Raw genomic sequence first — 20,494 nt, 5'->3', positions numbered from 1 at the left:
TTTTGGCAGCAAATCCACAATAAGAGTCTCCCGTATACAGGTATTCAACACTGTCTCTCTCCAATTTTTTCCTCCCACCTCATATTTGTTTCATGGTAAAATCACAAGTCCAGCTCCCTGACTCTGTAACCTCATCATTTTTTGTTCCCCCCTTACATCTTACCTACAGTTAAGAAGCTCTGGAGAATCACCTCGTAACCTGAGTGGCTACTTGACACATGTGGGAGCAGGTGTTTGACATTGTGACGTCCGCAAGCCTAAATCCAAAGTCACCATAGCTCACAGTAGCGAGAGTGCTATCTAGCTGTCAGTCAGTGCTGTGGTGCAGGCAGGCACACAGTCAGTGGTAATTGATGTGAGTGGAGTTGACATCCTGGGCAGAGCGCTTCAGGTTGGTCTCTGACTGGGGCCGAGCAGCCCATCATTGCCAGTTATTAAGCAGCTTGCGCTCTGCTGCACTCACTCAGAGGGGAACAGCCTGTCTCTTGCTGTTTACATATGAATGTGTGTATGTGAGAGGAGTGCGGGACGTTGGGGTGGTTGTGTGTGTGGGTGTATGGGTGTCTGAGTGCGTGTTAGCAGAGAAGAGGGAGCCAGAACACCAGACCCTAATAGGTTCCTGAATCAACTGAGTTCATACAAGAACACAGGGCAGTCAGCGGTCCTTAAATAAACTCTTAAGTCAAATCCAGTTTTCTTCTAGAGGGATCAATAGTTTGTAACTGCTACACTTCGCTTTTTTATCTTTGTGATACTTGACTGACGGTTGGCCATGGTGAAGTTGTAGGGTCACGCCAAAGGAAGCCGCTCCCGAGTTCAGGCTTGATTGGCTCTCTCCGCTGTCTGTGCTTTTCTGGCTGGCTTGTTGGCCAGTTGGCCCACTTGTTAGCTGACTTGATATTGTTGGCTTGTGTGCTTTACGCTGCTCTGTTAATGTCCTGATAAAGCTATCTGTGTTGTGCAATGTGCTGGGACATCTGCCCTCTGCTGAGCCTGTGTTGCTGCTGCTGCACTTTGAGTTCTTTTATTTTCTAGTTTGTAAAACTGCTTCATACACTCAGAAGAAAGGCGCGTCTCTGGATGTTTGCATTTGTGTTGGTGAGGGACGTGCTGTGGTCATTGTAAGTGCACGAGTACCAACCTTGTTTTAGTTGTACTGTTTCAAAGTTTAACTTTCTGCTTAATTTTATGATTCACGTGCACTTCAAGTCTTCTAGTGTCAGTCAAGTTTTTTTTTGACTACTTGTGTTACACAGTGTATTAGTACAGCATAGTTTAACTCCATCTGATTTTATTTTGCACGCGATGGCCTAGTTTAATTGATTTATAATTTCCTCTTAGTGTGTTCTTTCATTTATTGTTTCTGGGAAGCACATTATAACGCTCATTTTGGAAACTGCAAATAACAAATAAACTTTATAGTTATTATATTGGGTTTTTTGGGGGGTTGCATTTCTAGTTTTTAGCACAGTCTTTAAAGAAAAAGGGTTTGAGTTTTCTCCACCCGAGCCATATCTGGTGCTCCTCTTACGCGTCAGTAATTTCCCACCAGTGTTTTAATTCTAATCACTGCACTTTGGTGACATTTTACAACAGAATAGTCGTACAAACAGCTGTCTAGTTTTGCGAACACTAATTACCACACACACACTCCCAGATGCCCCATAATCCAAGTTCACATTTGTGTCTCTCCAAAGCAGCGCATAACTCTGTGAATGCTATCATAAATAGTGAGTTATTACAACAGCTGCAAATAAATTTTCTTATTTGACAGAGTGGTTCATTTTTGTGCAAACCATAGCTTCAGTTCAAAGACAGTTGTTAGACGTTAACTTAGTGGTTGTGGCATTTCTGCAGAAAATGAGGACTGAGGTTCCACTAATGGATTGAAAGGTTGGAAATTTTTAATGGGTTGGGATTTGTACCTTGCACCTTGACCAGCTGCTAGAATCTGGTAAAAAATGTTTTTGCTTTCACCTTTCTAAATCAGCTTTATTATTAGATTTATTAGATTTTCCCCCCTAACATTCTGTGATTTGCAGTCATTTTTTCCCTTTACGCCCAAACAGAGCTGTCCATGGTCCTGAAACATTTTTGTCAAAGCTTAGGGTTACTCTAAGTTGCTCTCCACACTCAGATAATGATCCTAACCTTATGAATATTAACACAGACTTTGCCGTACTGGAGGAAAGCCCAGGATTCCTTCATGAATATTAATGAAGGGTCCCGCAGGATCGTCTGAAATCTCCTCACTGGTTTGGTGCCCTATATTCAAAACTACCTGCTGTGTCAGGGGTCTGCACAAACATTGCATAACAGAGATGTGTTCACAGTGTTTATAGCAGCAAGTGGGAGAAGGCATATAGGGCTATGTCTTTATAGTAGGCGGTGTAGTGGGTAGTTTAATACTTTAGTTTGATCCTGGCCACTGTGTGCCCTTTAAACTGTCCAGGGTGCTGAAATGCAGGCCCTAGCTTGGCTGCCAAGGGAACAGTGAGCACCCCCTGATGAATACCGCGATGGTCTTTCCCATTGTAAATCACAGCACACTCGGTGAATATTAATGCTGGCACCGCGATTAGCTTGAGGAAATATTCATGGCTGTTCCAGTGCTCTGAGGCACCCCAAAGAGTCAGTGAGTAATATGATCCGCTCCAAACACCTTTCCACATGGTTCCTCAGTTTATGTGGTGAGAGTATAATCAAGTTGTGTGTAGCCAAATCTGCATCAGTTATGCATGGGAAATATGTCATTAGATTTACAATGATAAAAGTGGTATAGACCAGAAAACCAAATGCACTTTTAAAGGGCAAGCACACCCACATACACCAGCACACATTTACGTAAACTGTGCATCTGGTGATGACAGATTCGGTGGCTCATCTGGGCCCGGTGGAGTGTGAAGAGCCACCTCTCCCTTGCTCTCTTTTTCAGAGACGCACTGACTGCTGTGGTCTGGGTCTTGGCTGCAGATCTCAGACACTGCTCCAAATCCTGTCAGTCAGCCTCTGCTGTCCTCCATGGTTGAGAGAGGCAGGACAGCAGAGCAGATTTCTCTGTGTTTTTCTACACTGGTGAAAGCAGTGCCTGCCAACACACATCAGCACAGCAGCACCTGAAGGCAGTTGACTCCCTTTTCATTACTGCAAGCCGAACAGCTTGTTTTGGGAAGGATATGTTTTGTGCGAGCCTGTGTTCGCATGATTGGATAACAGGCTGTTATCAAAGGAGACAAATTCAGATAGATGATCTACGGTTTTGCAAAATATCTTACAAAGCAGAACAATTGCTTTTTGTTATAGGAGCTTATATTTTGAAACTCTGCAGAGGTGTAATCATGCTATAAATTTGTTGTATAGCAAAGGCAAAAGCTACATATTATACGTTAAATGAGTTGCTGTGCACACCATGAAAACTAAAACAAAGAAAGCGCCGACGTAACTCTTGTTTGTAATAACACTGAAAGGTGACATCGTTATTGAATGGCTATCTTCTTATGAATTCAGCATCAATTTCTGTTTTCACCAAAATGTTCTCATAAGATGATAAGCATTCAGACATGAATGGTGAGTGTTTCTTATTAGCTTTAATGGCAGCAACTGGCCTACTGATGATTCTTTTTTTTCTTTTTTGGTACACAATCTGGTTTCTCCCCATGCCCAATTATTCTTCTTCTCCACAGGAGGCCTGGAGGAAGAATTCAGGACTCTCTCCATGATACATTTCTTTCTATTTCTGGCAGCCGATACCTTTTGTTTTGCACGCTGTCGTTCTCTGTGTCTGTGTGACTCTCTCTAGTCTCTCCATCTCTCTCACACTCCTCCTTTTGCTGCTGCGAGGAGCCTGACACTCTAAGGAAATCAACTTTTCTGTCAGAGTTTAGATAAATATAAAACTACACGGAGAGCCAACAAAAGGAGAGACTCCTTTTAATGGTACCTCTGTGGTCTTTATTCTCACTCTCGCTCCCTCCATCGCTTTTCTCCTCAATGTCCTTTCGATCCATAATTGGAAATTTCCTCTGCCTAGCCCTGTCGGAGTGAGGGACAATGTGGCATCCATGTTCTGTGGAGCATGGTCGAAAGAAATAGAGCATTGTCTCATGTAGACGAGACAACTAGGGTCTGGGGACTTATCTAAATTGAATATCTGTCTTGTTTTTTAGGCTTATAATGAGAGTGACACACAGAGCACGGGGGTCTTTCGCACCACTGACAGCCATGCTCTCTTTGAAAAGTTGACAGATAACATGGAATAAGATACATGAAAGTACACCCACTGTGGGAATATTTCCATCCAACTGTGTATTATTACCCAAAACAATGTTTACACCCAATTACAGACGGGTTTATCATGTGTCTGTGTTAGTTAACCCTTTAAAGCCGGTCGGAGCGCTCCATTTTGTGTAACTATTTTTAAATCCCTGTAGAACCGGAACCACGTAAGCTAGCTCAATAATTTTTTTTGCATATGAAACCGGAGGAGTTGTACTTACATCTTATGCCATCAGCTTGCCCTAGGTCACGGTTTCCTTCCACATATAGCTTTGCAAAAATTGCATAAAAACCACTTGCAGCAACAAAAACATAATATTCCAGAAACATGGTTTGCCGATCCGATCAGCTGTTCGTAACACTTCCTAGGTTGGAATAGACGTCAGCGCGGACTATCGTATGTCCGCCATTACCTGCCCGAAACCGGAAGTGACCTAATTTTCACGGAAAATGTAGTTTTTTACTTATAGGCCTTATAAGCCTATACTGGTGTTTTTAAAAGTCATGTTTGACTTCATGCTCTTCTAAATAGTTTCTGGGATGCTTAGAACTCAAATTGCACTGCTTTAAATAGTTTATTTTGATGCACATGTTGTTTTCTTTGCAAATTTGCATTATATGAATTATTTTCGTTTTTTCTGCAGTATATAAAAATTGGTGTATCTCAAAAATAAAACTATGAAGACACTCAAAATAAATTTCCTGTTGTTGAAAACTATTTTTTGCAACTTTTTAGTATTTAAAGTTTTGAGGGATAAACCTCTTTAATTTCTCTAAGTAGAAATATAAATACAGAAACAAAAATGATTTTCAATTTTTTTGTAGTTTATTGCACTTTTTTGCAATTTATGTAGTTACTATGGACTTAATGCATACATATTATTAAAATTTGGGCTATAACAGTTGTATTGATGTATAGCAACTTGAAATGCTCCCAAAAATGGCACTACAGCATGTAAAGTAAGCTCTGGCGACCTTGGTTCTATGGTAGGTCTTAATAATCCAGTTATGTATAGGCAGCAGTGTTTATTTTTACTGCTGACACTGTAAGTTCTGAAATTCTTACTTCAAGAAGGTCTTTTACGGCTTCTTTTACCATTTTGCTTTCACTTTCACGCTTCCTTTCTCCACTCCCAGCATACTCTTTCTTCAATTGTAATATCATATTTTCACCAGCAATGACCTCTTCTTATTTGTGGTATTTTCTTTTGCCTGTGCATCTCTCTCACTCCCCATAACTCACCAAAGACACAGTGACACTGCGCTTCTAATAGCACTTTTTCTTGATCTTGTTTTGGCTGGCTGCTTCATCCTCCAGTCGGTAAGATAGCACAGCTAAGATCGTTATTAAATGGGCTCGTTCCTTTAACCTTGGCTTCTGATAATGTCGTCTTTTAGAGGAAATTAAAGTTGGTTGGGAAAGCAATTGAGATATGAGAAGAATGGGCCCGGCTTCCAGGTAGAGCTGTTACTGCATCGGCCCTTTTTTTAGGCACAGTGATAAAACACGCTGTGGTCATTCGTTTTCTTTGTCCGTATCATATCGCGGCATCATTCAGGATAAAGAAAGTTTCTTATGAAATATTATTCCATCGCAGAGCATGCCTCATGGGCAGGATTACTGCCCTCCCCTTCTTCGGGGGAAAGGGGACGTTTTAGCTGCAATGAAAATGTCGATGTAAAGAAAACATGTCAGTCCAGAACAAGAGTCTGTGTATAATGAGCAGGCAGATGGTCTTAAGGAGAATACTAAGCAATGGTGATGACAGACAGGCTGACAGGCTGGCACAGACCCTGCCACTCAGGAGACTGGGGGAGAGGCCAGGGCAGTTTCTATCACTGTCAGTGCCCTCACTCACTCTCTGTGTTTGTCTGTTCTTCTCTCACATCTCTCGCTCACACTAAAACTCCTTCTTGCTTTATTGCGGAACTTTAAAGAAGTGTTAGTATTTGATATCTATGATATACCTGGCACAAATTCCATCTAGACTTCATCTCACGTCTGTGGAGCATCCTGAAGCTGAAAGGATTCTGCGAGCAGGGTCACAGTTGATTACTTTTCTTTCTCTGTTAGTTTAAAACATTTAGGGGGGATAGTTTTCATTTATTTTCCTCCCAGCTATGACTCGGTTAATCTTTCCCCTCAAGAATATGGAAACTGGTGGAAGACAAATGCACAACGCATCTTCATATGACTTCTTGCTAATGAATTTGCAAATTAACACTAGCTGGAGTAAAGAAGGTGAGAAGCTCTGGCTCGGAATAGATGTGCAAGGTCTTGCGAGTTTCTCTGTTTGTTTTTTTTGCCATGCTGCAAATTAAAGTGGTTACTTAACTTAAAATAATTATTTTAACAACCAAGTACCGATACAGTTGCACACAAGCAGAAGCAAGCCCAACTTGCTTGTTTTGCACTTTTTAATGCCAATGCCTTGTCAGTGTGGTTGGAAGAGAGAATAAAAAAGAGGCCGTCTGTCCTTATAACTCAAACGGTGGACTAATATGATGGAGCAGAGCAATACAGAGTAAAGCAGAGCAAAGCTATATATAGGACACGTTGGTTCCAGTGACCATGGCTCTTGGATCCACTACAGACCTTGAGAGCTTTCACTTTTGTTCAGCCTCCAGAGGTACACGAGCTTACTGTTACCCTTCAGGGAGGTATTAAACTGATGAATACTGCATTTCAATGAGAAACGGAAACTCCTACTCCTAAATTTATTCGACAGAACACGGTAACCATGTACACCTTTCTATTTTGGTGGCCTGGCTTTGCTGCCTCCCTTTAATTCTGTTTGCGCCCGAGCCCCATTGAATTATTCTGCTCATTTAACCTTTTTTTAAAAAATTCATTTCTGTCCCTTCCACTCGAAAGTGAATTTCCTCTTACTTGGCTGTTTTCTTTTTTGTATAGAATTTTCTGTATGCGCTCTGAAGCCTTTCTGACATTACCTGATAATGTCTGCTTGATGAATATATGCAGCTTTGTGTTCACAAATGCCTTTATGTGTGCACTCTCCTATAGGTTTGTCCTTCATTTTACTTCCTCCTGAGTTCGAGTGTCTGCCAACCAGTCCTCTGTGAAGGTCATCAGTAGAATTGGAAAGTGCACTTTGCAGAGTCAAACAGATGCAGGGTGCAGATAGTGCATTGTTTATCTAATCTTGTATCAGCACTGTAACGAAGTACAAACAAAGTCCTTACACAATCAGATGAGAGCTCAGAAGCTTTTTAGACTGTCAAGGACTTGATGTATCTGCCCTGGAAGTTGCGATTTGGCACTTCCAGAGAGTGGTCATAGTTTCCAGTATTTTGGATATATCTACCTACAGATCTTAAAACACATACTCTCCTTTAAATATAGAGCCTCTCTTCTCCTTTGCCCTCCTTTCTTCTGCTCTGCTCTGGTCTCCTCTCCTCTCCTCTTTTCTCCGCCTCAGCTCTCTCTGATTTCCCCCTTGTTAAGCAAATGAGTGCTCCAGAAATTGACTGCGATTTCCCCCTGCTTGCAGAGGCCCTGAGTGATTGTGTGCTAGTCCAGAGCTGGAGCTGTGGCCCAGGCGCTCTGTGGGCTGAATAATGATGGCAGCACATTGACTGAGGTCTTAAATTAAGGGTACTTATCTTAATTGAACATCTGAAATAATGTTTTATTTACAACAAAGGGAAGGTGCCGGAGAAATGAAGCGGCTTGCTCGGCACGATTTCTGCCTCCGCCTCACTTGCTCTCTCTGCCGCCGTGGTTGGTTGAACTCCAGTTGCTGCAGTATACATTTGTGATGAGCTTTGCGTGAATTTGATCTGGTACTCAGGAATGTGACGGCTGGAAAGCCATTTTGCCATCTCATCACCTGCCTTAAAACAAACAAAAACAGTCTGAAATTTCTTCTTTGGACAAATATGATTCCTATTATTTCATTATGTTTTTTTAGTCAGGTTTGTGGGCTGTGATGTAACTCATTTAAATTAATCTCAGAAACAGATAATAAGTAAATTCCCAGCTGTAACAAAGACTAAATGTACAAATGGCTTTTAGTTAAATAATCCATTTTCTCTGCTTGTTATCAATACATTAATGTGTCTGGGATAGCTTTTAAATTAACGATTTTAATAAAGTAGACCGAGCTTGGCAGGCCTACAGTAATATGGCAGTGCAACACATGATTAGCTCAGACTTCACAGTGGGTGTTCATGGGGAGAAGGGTATGTGTGTGTGTGTGTCTGGACTAAAAACAGAAAGTACAGTAGCTCTCAGAAACTTGATTATAATGATGAGGTTTTTCCCACAGCATTAATCAGTTGTATTGTTGCCGCAATTGCCGTGATTGGCTCCCCATCAGAGCGATTATGCTAATTTCAGCCAACCAAATGTCACGTCCAGCCTCCAGGCACACCTTTCGTGCTCTCCCAGAGGCAAAGCGGCTGCCATCATTGAGATAGCTGATATTTGACTGAGCACTGGCATACCTTCTACTGATCACTTCAGTGATTACATGAAATTACTAGTTCTGAGGAAGAATGGCTGAAGATAGCAGTTAGCCGCCAGGAGTGAATGAGAAACAGGCTGGGAGAATTGATTGAGATTTTCAGCAATTACACTTCATTCTCTGTGCAAAACATAGACCATATTGGATTTTTCTATCGTGTCTCTCCCCAAGTATGGTGGTGCATTAGAATAAGACTATTGATAACTTGCCTAACAGCAAATTTAGGGTAACATTAATGCTTTGTATAAAATGATATGGGAACCTATTTAAACTTTAACTTTGGGACCTTATGAAATTCTTTGTGAAGGCAGAACTGAATGCAAGAAAGACTAAATGAGAGCACAGGGTGGTAGTAATAAAGACCCCCAGAGGCACAGAGGGAGAGTGTGAGTTGAGGTTGAGGGCGAACGTCTAATGCCTTTTTACAGGGACAGTGCATTTGTTGATCCATATAAACACATTAGTAGTTTGTGAGTATGTTAAACAGTTTTCTTTGTCTTTTTATGCACGTAAACCTGAGCATGCACAGTCCATGTTTTTATAATGCACATGTTGGGGGGCGTTCACTGCAAAAAGGAATTTTGCATGTGTAATTTGCATACATGCATTTGTGTGTGTGTGTGTGTGTGTGTGTGTGTGTGTGTGTGTGTGTGTGTGTGTGTGTGTGTGTGTGTGTGTGTGTGTGTGTGTGTGTGTGTGTGTGTGTGTGCGTGCGCGCGCGAGTATGTCGCTCCTCTCCAGTCATGTGTGCCATCTGCTACCTCTGCAGGTGGCACCACCCAGGGCTGATGTTGTTGATGCATCATCACACCCTGCTCCATCACCTGTCCCACACTATTACCACACAACACACTGACTAATGAACCTACTGGATACAGCTTCCCTCGTGAGCCCAACGTGCGTGTGTGCGTAAATGTGCAAGTACAGTAAACGATTCTGTGCAGTAGCCACTATGTCTGAAGAGTTCATTTACCTTTATTTATCGTTCATACTAACACAGTTCATGACCTCTAAATGTCATTATTGTTCCTTTATTGGCAGTGGTCTTCTTTCCATTGTCTGCATCTGAAACTATAATTTTAAGTGCTTGTAGCCAATGTTCCCTTTTATCTTCAGGACTACAGTATATGAAGAGTAATCCTCCACAGGGAGTGATCATATGTAATGGATGGCTTCACTGTCACCACCATTTAGCCTTGAGAACCTAAATCCCACGTCTAACTGGAAGATCAGTGGTGGACTCTGTGTGCTGTCAGTCTAACGGTGGCCTTCCTGAGTGAGGGTTATGCTATGGAATGACAAGCTGCTTATCAGACCAGTTTGTCATTAGGAAGCTGTTACCTGAGGAGTTAAACCACCCGGGGACTTTTGAAAGGCCTGACTTCTTGCTGTCTTATTCCTTTTTGTGACTTTGCTCGATACTGAACCTTGCTTTCAGTGTCTCAAATTATCCACTTTCCTCAAGTCTCTCTATGAGCTGCTTGCTTTTTTCTCTTAATAGTCATTCCCTCTGTTGAGATTATCGCGTCACGCACTGACCTTGCTCAAGGGCACCTTGACAGCAGTTGTTGAAGGAGACAACAGCGTCCCTCATTTTCTCTTTTTCCAAGCCGCTTGCCATTTCTGAACCGGTGACCTGCTCATATCGCAACCTTAGCCGCGTCTGCACACGTCATTAAAAGAGACTGTAAAAAACTCTAAGGGGCAGTTTTGGCTTCAGTAAGATTTAAATCCCAACCTCAGGGCCATTCAGCAGGCACTCACTGCTTCAGAGTGCTTAACACCAGGAAGTTAGTTCCAAACCACTTCTCCTAATTAACCTTAAATAAGTCCAGTGTTAATGTTGCAGAGATGCTCGCTTTTTGTGGTTGTGTGGGCAGAGGAGTTGGTTTGTGTGCGTGGTGCTTCTGTCAGTGGAGAAAATAAGAGCGTCCTGTCAGGCGTAAACGCAGTGTAGATTTGAGTACGTTCTCTGTCCTTGTCCTGCTCTTTCTCCTCTTCTGTATATGTCCTTTTCTCTTTTCCTATCTTTCCGCAGTTGTGCTTTCCATCATGTTAATCCCCGTTCTGCCATTTTCTTCTAACTGACAAGTCTTATGTCAGGCTTCTAGAGAATATTTGTCCTATCTTTTGGCAGCTCAGTTGGAAAACGGTCTTTTTTAGCTGATGGACTAGCAACTATAATTAGTACATATATGTTTGAAATTATAGTAATCTAACTATTGAAGTTTTTCTGGTTTGTCTTATGTTTTTTTGTCGAACAAGTATAAAACCCTAAGAAAATATGATCCAGTGAAGCATATCTGAATAGATGTTTTCTTAGTAGCTGATCCTGTTTCTGTCGCAACTGTAACCACACTAAATGCAATGTCACGGTGTACAGAAGAACTCTTATGAATCACTGCAGCAGGGTGAGATGGTTATTCACTGAAGGTCAGCAAAAAACCACAACAATAACAACAACAACAAAAATGATCTTTCTTCAAGGTTCAAGGTTCTTTATTCGTCACATGCATAGTCATACAAGTATAACACAGAGTGAAATGTAACCTTTCTTGTTGTCTAAATAGATTTTTCCACCTTTTGACTAATTTATTTTTGGTTATTTAAGTTATTGCTGCCTACCTCTCAGCTTGAAGAAGTCTAGCCATTCCTCCTGTGTCCTCTGACATCAACCACAGAACTGCTACTCACTTCATATTTTCTCTATTTCACTCGATTCTGTCATCACATGAAGTGGTTGTGTGGCGAACATCTTCTTAAAAATACTCAGATCAGCTTTCCTGGCAACAAAAACACATTTAAAGCCACTAAATCACCTTTTTTTTTTTTGTCTGTATTGAGTTACATTGATTGGCTGATTTGATTTTCGCGTTAATGACTACTTGGAACAGGTGCACCTAGTGGCTCGTGGATGTGGATCACAATAATAGTTGCTTGTGGTATCATTATAAGTTCACAGATCTTCCAGTGATTTTAATGATCGCTAGCAACAGAAAGATAAACAACCTCAAACATTGACCTCACCAGCAATACATCTGTCTGATCAGATGAAGAGAAGACAAGCGCACAGATACCTCTATTTCTTACTAGTTCCCAAATTAGCACATTGATGCTAATAGCATTAGTCTTAAAGCAAAGGCTCGACAAGTACCCTTTCAGCTCATGCCTCAGTCCTATGGGTACAATGAACTGAGTGAGTGGACCTACAGCTCAACGATAGTCACAATAAAAATATCAAGAACAAGGTAGAGTGCAAACGGGTACAGATAAAGGACAAACAGTGTTATTTTCCTAGATGTTGATTTATTTGTTTTCCATTTCATCTCTCTACCTGCTGTGCTTCCAGCCACTTTACATAATCTTTATTTCTATGGTTCAAATAGTCTGCTATGATGGATTTCTCCGGGCTTTTATTTGCCTTTGATGAATAACATACAACAGAGAAGGGAAAAATTTCTTTTCTTTTTCTTTTTTATTTACCTTTTCCTCATTTTTTTGTCCGTTTATTCTAACACTGACCCTTAAATCTAATAGCCTGTTGTGCAGTTACTCAAGCTGCTTTCAGACGTGAACTTTGGTGAACAGTCAGGTCCAAGTGTTGCCTGGGGTTGCCTTTTTTCACAACAGGACTTTTTGTGTGTTCCTGGAATTACTCACCTTCATTTTTGGATATGTTGACACATGCAGCATGCAGGAGGCAGGACATATGATTGCCATTCACTTAATTCCCCAGACAGTTACTCGCTCTATTCACACATGGGCTCAATCAAACATTACATGACTTTGTACTAGGGAACTGTCAGGGTAAAAGCCATTTAACATCCAACTCGGATGGATTTAGACATTTTTTCCTCTCACATACAGCACCACTGGGTAATATCTGGAAAACTTATGTCGCAGTGCATGTGTGAAAATGGCTTCATGGCGTTACGGCCTCGTGCCTGTGTGTGCTGCCTTCAGCACTTTTGGAGCCTGGGATACTCCTGGCAGGCTTAGCGCTGGACCACTGCCTCACATCATCGGGATTTCCTTCGACCCCCCATAATGTTAATTATCTTATCGAGCAGAAAAAATCTCCCTATGATTAATGTAAGATATGTGCTTCACTAAGGGTTGAGGGTGCGGAGCGGAGCGGAGGGAGGGAGGGATGGAGAAGTGGGAGGAAGGATATAATTATTACTGATAAGTATCGATCGGCCATCTCTGCCCCTCTGTTTGCCCTCCTCGCCCTACCTGCCCTTCCCTGCTATTGAGTTACGGGTCTGCAGTGCCTAAGTAATTTGTAATGGGCATTCACTGTGGCAGTGCAGAAATTCTATTTTGTGATGGCTAGCTAATGTGATCAGGACCATTTTAAGCTGTTTTTTTGGTGCTCTGAAATTACATCTGTTCCTCTGAGGGCTCTCTCTCTCTCTTTGTCTCCCTCACTTTCTCTTTCTCCCTCCGTCCCTCTCTGACTGATGTGATTAGATGGGCAAACTGCACCGGCTGTTTGGGCTTCCTTCCTGTATAACACCCACCCACTCACACTCTCCGTCTCTCACACACATACACGCACAGACGCACGCACCAACCTTGATACGGCCGCCTTGTCCCAAATGTTCCATGACCCATCTGCCATCTCCGCCCCTCTTTCCATCTCTGTGTCTCGCTATCTTTCAGCCTATCTCGCTCCCAGTGAGTCACCCTGGATTGGAGAAATTAGCAGACTCAGTCAAACTGCTCATCTCCACCACTCTCCAGCAACGAGAACAGACTGCTATGCCAAGACAAAAGTAAACATTAAAGCACTGAGATTATCTTCTTCTTCTCTGGCAAATGTTGTCAGTCACGTTGTTCAGCTACCATAAATGGCCATGTGCTAAATTAATGTTCGGCATTTAACATGTGGAAAGAGGCTTTTGTCAAACTCATAAATATCATAATGAAGTTTAGCTTAAAGAATAAGAGAAATTTTCTTCTTTGGAGGCTCAGATATTCAGCAAAGATTTGGAAAATAATTAAAAGTGCAGTTTGTTAGTCAAATGTCACTTGCTGATTGGTGGTCAGGCTCTGCAGGCATCTGTGGGATCCCTTTAGTGTAATTTTTCAATGTGCTGGGGAGTCTCTGTAAAGTGTCCCATAGACCAGCGGTCCCCAACCTTTTTTGCGCCACGGACCGGTTCAATGTCAGACAATATTTCCACAGACCAGCCTTTAAGGTGTCGCGGATAAATACAACAAAATAAAATGATACGACCAAGACAAAAACTGTGGTATTTTGTAAATATAATAACAAATGCAAATTCACTGTGGAATTGTGTAACTTTATTAGCAGCGTCCTCCTGAAATGCGCCAACAACATTGAGAGTAACGTCCTCCCCTCTGCTCCTTAATGCTCTCTGGTCGCTATGGTAACGTGTAAATATTTATTTTAAAATAAGACACAACTACAACATGGGAAAAGACCCAGGGAAACCGAGTTAACGAAAAAAAACAGAAAACCATAAATTTCACACCCAAGCCTCAATTCTCATGGCCCCGTACCAAATGACTCATGGAGTGCTACCGGCCCTTGTCCCGGGGGTTGGGGACCGCTGCCATAGACAACTAACTAACATCTCTGCATGCCATTAAATCAAACTCCTGCACACTGTCTTGAATACAGATATGTCTGATGAAGATCTCCTAAGTGAATCTTTGATCCTGCATCCAGCTTCGCCATCCTGAACTGCAACTGATGACATTAGCTCTCGTGCTAGTCCAGAGCTGACTAATGCAGTCTACTAATGAACCCTGAGTTGCTTCCGATGTGTTCATCAGAGTGTGAGAGTCAGATAGAAAGCTCTTGGACACAGAAAAATGTGCTTGTATGAATGGTTAAATGAGACATCTTGCATAAACCGAGTAGGGTAGAAGTGCTCTGTAAGAACCAGTCCACTTACCAACTTTGGGATAGCATCCTTTTTGGAGAAGCGCGGGGCTAGCTGGCTTGCTAATAGATTAGTTACTTCATCACAATCGACAGGGCAGTAGTAGATTAGTAGTAGTAGTAGAAAAAATGTTCTACTCGGCTCCTTTTTTATTATTATCATTATCAAAATGTATCTGTAGTGAATAAAAATCTACCTTTGAATGCATGCACTGGTTCCATATTTGTGTGTACGCCCTGGAGATATTGTAAATGGTAATGAATCTGTTTATCAGTGGTTCCAAAGCCAGAGGATACTTCTCTGAAGGCAAAGAGAAGGCCCTAATGATGCACAAACATTAAAACGTCCCAGCTTGGTCCCAGTTAGTTAGAACAAACATCCACTTACAGCTCACGCTTCCCTCAGCCTGCATCGAAGCACAGCAGCCCAGCCCAGTGCCAAAGTGCTGTCAGAAAACTGTGCTGTCGTCAAGAAACATATTTATTTCCTTTCTGCCCGCCTGCCCGTCAATCCCCACGGAGCTGTTTAGTGTGAAGGCAGAGATTTGACAGAGTGGAGGCAGAGAGGGAGACTGAGGGCTTTTGCACATTTATGTGTTAGAATCAAAGTGCTTTGTGTGAAATGGGGAGTTGGTGAGTTTGTGTGTTAGAGGCTGTGTGTTCATGTGCCTCTGTACATGCGTATGTGTGTTATAGCTGCGGCAGTGATAGTTGGCAGCAGGTCTGTGTCTTGCTGTGCGGTGGCTCAGGGGTGCGGCTCACACGAGGGGTGGAGGGAGTGATGAGAGGAGGAAGTGGGGGAGGGTGACAGCCGAACGCTCGCCCTTGGGCTCCCCAGACGCCTCACCACTGAGGAGGAGGGTTCAATACTGCGTGTGTGTGTGTGTACATGTGGGTGGGAGGATGTGTGCAAGAGAGACCGAGAAAGTGGGTGCACACACATACACATATGTGTGTCTCTAAACACTCAGATTCTGCTGATCCAGCAGCCTCCACTCAGCTCCCCTTCCTCGCCTCTCTCTTCCTCCTCCTCCCCCACTTCTCTCTCCTCCGCTCCCCTGCTCTTTATGGCAGAGCACGCAGGTCACCTTCTCAGTTGCTGAATTTAATACTCAGCTGGAGAGAGGCAGGAATAAGGGAATAGAGGACTGGCAGAAAAGTGAGCAGTGGAATTTTTCCCTCCTTTTAGAAAGGATTTTTGAGATCATTTCAGAGACGGATTGTAAAGAGCTGCACGCTGCAGAACCTATGAGCATCTACAAATACACATGAAGGGGCACATGCACACACACGTGGTGGCACACCGAGGCTCTAGTGGTTGATTAGCAGTCGGGTCACCTTTCTCCAGCTGTGAGTGTGGTTCTTTTAGATGAAAGTGATAAAATAGGGAACACACTGTAGCTGCGGGCACACGGCAGATAGCAGTGGCCACCGCACAGGGAACACATCACTGGCTGCTCAACACAACACACTTTCTGGGCAACCCGTGTATGTCATTGTCCAGTATTGTATGAAATCCTGAGAAAAAAGTGATTTACTACTAGGTAGTTTTGTTAGTTGAGATGATAAGCTGCAGGTTTTTAGCATATAAAATCTTTGCATCCCACAAGATAAGAGAGAAGTACAACATTTTCTAGCAGCAGCAGCAGCACACGAGGCTTCTCTTATAGTAACAAATAATGATCTGACTAGTCAGGACAGTAACGGCGGTGAAAAGTTCATATTCTTGGAACTCAGTAATAAAAGTGCCTCTTTCTGCCTGCCGCTGCATATGTAAGGAGCTCATTTATGCCATAATGCTGTGATAGTACTCCCGCTGGACCTGCCTGAAGTACAGGCCAGGAGGCATAGCTGTGTACATATCAATGCACAGTTTCTATGAAACCTTGAAAAGCTTTAGTTCTTTTAAATGTTTTTCAGATATGTTTTTTGAAAAAGGCTTATAAAAGTTTTAGTTTTCAGTGGTTTTGACAGCTTTTATTTTTTACTTCAGCATATTTATTTCCTTTATTTCTTTTTTCTGATGTGTTAGTGATGTTTATGATTATGTTACCGTTTTGAAGCGTCTACTCGTACATGTTTCTATCCATTTTGCTCTGCATTTGGCCCTCACTACTCATTAAGGTTAAGTGAGAGAACTTGTGTGTGTGTGTGTGTGTGTGTGTGTGTGTGTGTGTGTGTGTGTGTGTGTGTGTGTGTGTGTGTGTGTGTGTGTGTGTGTGTGTGTGTGTGGACTTTGTCTTCACCTGGATGGCAGAATGCCTCCTGTTCAATCTCAGCTCTGTCAAACTCACTTACCTTCCACCACTAACAACAGATGTCTAGCCAGCACATCCTGCACCTTAGGTTGTTGTTTGTGCCCTTAGGTTTTACACACACACACACACACACACACACACACACACGCACGCACGCACGCACGCACACGCACACGCACAGAACGTCAGTCAACATCAGTAGCTAGCACCTTTATTACTGCAGGCAATAAGTCAGTGTAGGGGTGTGAACTGAGGAAGATTTTGATGGAGTCTAAGACGAGGACAAAACAATCCTCACAAGAAAACAGAGGTGCAAAGAGCTGATGTTCAGCCTTATTTGTTTCAGACTACTGTATAAATGACAGGAACTGAATCATTTAAGTATACAGTTACTGTAAAAGTAAAGTGCACGCTCATCTGTTTTACATATCAAGACACAATAAAAATAATCTGCTCCTTAGCAGGTCTTAAAATGATTAAAATAGAAACTCAGGTAATAACTGCATCATATATACATGCATAAATACACCATTACCTGCACCTATATAGGAATTAAAAGGGTAAGTCAGTTAATACTGGTGCCACTATAGTTTCTTTGATTAGTAGCTAGCATAGAGCTGTCCTTTAGTATTGACACAAACATTATATTCCTCTTAAGTTTTTTTCTTCTGGCAGCTTGTTCACCTACATTGGTGGTTTTATGTGTTACCACTTTCTCTTTAACCTGTAGCTCTGAATGTGATGCAGTCCAAATGTCTGATTTTGTCTGAGTTCTGTTGTGGCATTCTGCCCTCAACTCCATTAGCATTGAGAATGAGTGTTATGTGATGCTTCTGTTTCTCCTTTGCTTGTCTACTACGCTTATTTTCGGCGAGTCAGCTCACAATATGTTACTGCACTGCAGTTGGTTGTAGATCTTGGATGGTTCTTTGGAGAACGGGACATTTATTCTTTTGGCTTCTGCGTCTTATTAGTTCGTTTGCCAGCAATGCGAGCCTTTGTTTAGTCATCTCCAGGGTCTCCATTAAGCACAGCCCATTGTATTTCCTCAATATTCTCTGCCCTATCCTTGATTTTTACATCAGTCTGTGTGGTAGACAGCCAGAAAAAAACTGTGTGAGTCTTGGTTTTGTTAACTTTTAAGTTTGTCTGTAGAGTTGCATTCAGGACACATCCCTGGTATAGTAACAGGGGATGACAGATATATTTTTTTCTAAAGTCTGGGCCTTCAGACAGCACAGTGTCTTTCTCAGTTACGATGGTCTCTGTGTCAGATTAGGTGACTATAGAGTCATAATCTCTGTCATTCTTGCCATCTATTACAAAGTGCATGATGTCATCTGAAGGAGGTGGCAGCACGTGAAAATAGATGATACCAACCAAAATGCTGTGCATGATACTGGCTATGTTCTTCCATTCACCGGTTCCACCCCCCTATGTCTCTGTTTTAGTTTTTCAAGTTTACAATCGTAAACATTTGGCAGAGCATTTATGGCCATATTGGTCAGCCGCACAAATGAATCCAAAGAGGGCAAAAAAAGAAAAGCCATAATTGTACTGTTGTAGGCTCATTCTTTCAATTACTAGTGGTTACTGTTACTGGTTACTTCTAAATCAATATCTCAAATCTAATCAAACACGGATTAATTTAGTCCCTACATATTTTTGATTTGTCTGTGCTATCTATATCGTTAAGCCTAAAATAGTCTATTTTAATTATAACTGTCACTGTGTCAGTTATAAGTGATTATAACGAATGCTTTTGGCTTCTGGTAATGTACATTTAATATTTTTTATGTACAAACAAATAGTAAAGAAAGTTGTTGAAACTACATTTAAGATACATTGAGAAATGTGCATAGGAAGCTGTCTTTGCCAAATTCAAAAAGGGATTAACTGACTTACTGATGTGTGTTGCATTTAACTCTAACCACCCATACGTGTCCTCATTTCACCCTCTTATTGAGTTTTCAGTTTAGTTGCATTTGTAGCCATTATGCTGATGAAAGTTGAAGTACGCTGGATCATTTGCAGTTTGACTGTTTCGAGATCTTCTGTTTAAAATGGGTAGACTGAGTAGCATGCTCCCGTTAAACAGTAAAAAACAAAGTGCATATTGCTGTTTTTGCCAAATAACCTCTGGCTAACATCTCTGGCTGAGGACCAGAACACACAAATACACATCCACACTCACTAACTCACAGTCCTCCTGTTCCTCTCTCTCACTCACTCACACACACACACACAGAGCTATTATAATACTGTACAATGAGTAGCCTTCTAAAACATCAATAGCTCCCCCTGTGGCAACTGAAGCTGCTGCTGTTTGACTTTGAGCTAAAATGCAGTGCAGCTAAAACTGTAGTGTCACTACTGCTTAACTACACACACACACACACACACACACACACACACACACACACACACACACACACACACACATATATATGTATTTCACACACACACATATATATATATATATATATATATATATATATATATATATATATATATATATATATATATATCAGGCCTAAAATAAAAATAGATTTACATTATTAAGATTGATCCAATTTTTGATTTTTAGCTTTAAATTTCAACTTACATATTGTTGTGGTGACTCGGACGCCATGGATTCATTCAGTGCTGATGATTACAGCTTGGCTTTGTCTTTCGCAGAAGAAGATAACCGTACTTTCAAATCTAGCTTTGTTTTTTTGGCTGACTATTATGAGGTTCTTTCCCCACATCTCCACTTATTAATTCAGTATTATTTTAAGACAGACAGCTATTTTGTGAAATGGATAAAAACTGCAGTGTGTTTTACGGCTACCTTCCCATCAGGCCGAATTTATTGGCCTAGCTATTGCTTCATTCTTTGTGATGACCTTTATCTGCCCCTCTTCTCTCACTGGACCCTCTGATTACTTCTGAGTGCTTTTATAATGCGAAGGTATATGCAACCATAATGTGTTAGTAGCTGTTTAAGCCCAAACGAAGGTTATATCAGTACTAGGTGAAACATTAAATGCAAAAATGAATGAAATTACAGCCAATGAAACTGCATACATTTCCTGTGGCGCATCTTCAATGTATAGGAGGTAAATAGATGACTATGTGCAGATGAGCCGTGTGAATGTCTGCGTGTGTCGTTTCATTTGGAATTGGTTTCTGGGACGGTGAGACCGAGATGACCAAATATATATTGCGGTCATTTCCTTTTAAACAAATCATTTGTGTGTGTTAGCATGTCCATTAACCCCGGCTGGAAAAATCATTAATTTTTCCTGAGTGAACACATTAGTCATCAAGTCGCTTTGCCGCTGTCTGTTGGTCCCGCAGCTTCTTGGATACAGGCTCTGAGACAGAGACAGGGCTCTAAATCACTTAACCGGAACGGCGATGCTGCAGCAGACGCAGTCAAAACGAAACATCAGACACGTGAGCCCACACAGATATGCACACAGGGAGAAAACTGCACATAGAGGCATGGGCACAAATGCATATACATCTGTACACACAACGACAGGGCTGCAACGATTCGTCGACATAATCGATGA

At 41.8% G+C, this 20,494-nt stretch overlaps 1 protein-coding gene across 2 annotated transcripts in view; it reads left to right on the top strand.

The window, feature by feature from the left end:
• Positions 1–20,494, top strand: part of agbl4 (AGBL carboxypeptidase 4) — a 359,648-nt gene that overhangs the window by 86,193 nt on the left and 252,961 nt on the right. The window lies entirely within an intron of this gene.

Source organism: Astatotilapia calliptera, chromosome 23 (genome assembly GCF_964374335.1).
Source record: "Astatotilapia calliptera chromosome 23, fAstCal68.1, whole genome shotgun sequence".
Lineage (NCBI taxonomy): Eukaryota > Metazoa > Chordata > Actinopteri > Cichliformes > Cichlidae > Astatotilapia > Astatotilapia calliptera.
The sequence above is the reverse complement of the archived record's forward strand: the minus strand, read 5'-3'. Positions and strand labels throughout refer to the sequence as shown.